Source organism: Apium graveolens, chromosome 7 (assembly GCF_009905375.1).
Source record: "Apium graveolens cultivar Ventura chromosome 7, ASM990537v1, whole genome shotgun sequence".
NCBI classification, from domain to species: Eukaryota; Viridiplantae; Streptophyta; class Magnoliopsida; order Apiales; family Apiaceae; genus Apium; species Apium graveolens.
The window spans coordinates 212,645,582-212,647,259 of NC_133653.1; positions in this window are offsets into that span (position 1 = coordinate 212,645,582).

Genomic DNA, 1,678 nt, shown 5'->3' on the forward strand with positions numbered 1-1,678 from the left:
TGGAACAATACAAATCTGATTATAACCCGAATAGCCATCCAGGTGATAGTAGTACTCATGCCCAACCAATCTATCAAGCATCTGATAAATAAAAGAAAGAGGGAAGTGATCTTTCCTGGTTGCTTTGTTCATCTTTCTGTAATCCATGCAAACTCTCCACCCCGTGACTGTACGAGTAGGAATGAGCTCATTCTTCTCATTTGCAACCATGGTGATACCTCCTTTCTTCGGCAAACACTGAACTGGGCTCACTCAAGAACTGCCAGAAATGGGATAGATGATCCCTGCATCCAGCCCCTTGATAATTTCCTTCTTCACCACCTCTTTCATGATCGAATTTAGCCTTCTCTGCTGCTCAACAGTAGGCTTGCTTCCTTCCTCTAGTAGAATTTTGTATATACAATAAGAAGGGCCGATTCCCTTGATATATGCTATAGTCCATCCAATTGCCGATTTGAACTCTCTAAGAATTCTCAAAAGCTTTTCCTCATCACTACCTGAAAGGTCAGATGCAATAATAACATGAAAAGTATATGCATCACCTAAAAACGCATACCTCAAATGTTCAGTCAAAGGCTTAAGCTCAAGTGTAGGAGCTTCCTCAATAGATGGCTTGAGGCACTTTGGAGAATTTTTCAGCTGTTCTAATCCAAAAGATTCAAAAGGCATTTCCACTATTCTCTTCCATGAGGAAGCATTCAAATATTGTAACTGCTGGTCACTTTCATCATCTTCACTATCTGAATCCCCCATAAGGCTTTCTCCAAGGCATATGATTTTAGCACATGATCTAATTCTGAAGTAACCATAGATTCGACCAATTCCACCATAAAGCACTCATCTTTATCAGTAGGGAATTTCATGGCATTAAAAACATTGAAGGTGACATCCTGATCCTGAACTCGCATAGTGAGCTCACCCTTCTACACATCAATCAAGGTTCAGCCAGTAGCCAAGAAAGGTCTTCCCAAGATTATGGGAATCTTCTCATCTTTCTCGAAATCAAGAATAACAAAGTCAGCAGGAAAGATGAGTTTATCCACCTTGACCAATAGATCTTCCACAATGCCTCGTGGATATATAATAGAGCGATCGGCCAACTGTAATGACATATATGTAGGCTTTGGATCAGGTAACTCCAATTTTTTGAAGATGGAAAAAGGCATCAGATTGATGCTAACTCCCAAGTCACATAAGCATTTTTCGAATGTCACTTTTTCAATGGTGCAAGGAATAGTGAAGCTTCCAGGATCCTTAAGCTTAGGAGGAAACTTTTGTTGCAACACAATACTGCATTCCTCCGTGAGAGCAACGGTCTCTAAGTCATCGAGCTTCACTTTCTGAGAGAGAATATCTTTTATAAACTTTGCATAACAAGGCATCTGTTCAAGAGCTTCAGTGAAAGGTATGTTGATATGAAGTTTCTTGAAAACTTCCAAGAACTTAGCAAATTGCTTATCCAGCTTTTGCTTCTACAGCCTTTTACAAAAAGGAGGTGGAGGATAGACCGGTTTTTCCCCTGTATTACCCTCAGGAGGAGTGTTGACAACAGCTGTCTTCCTTGCTTCAACTTCTCCTTCCTTCGGCACATCTTCTTCAGCCACAACTTCAGATTCTGGAACTTGAGATTTTTTGAGATTCGCAACCTTTCCAGACCTTATTTTAATTGCCTTAACCT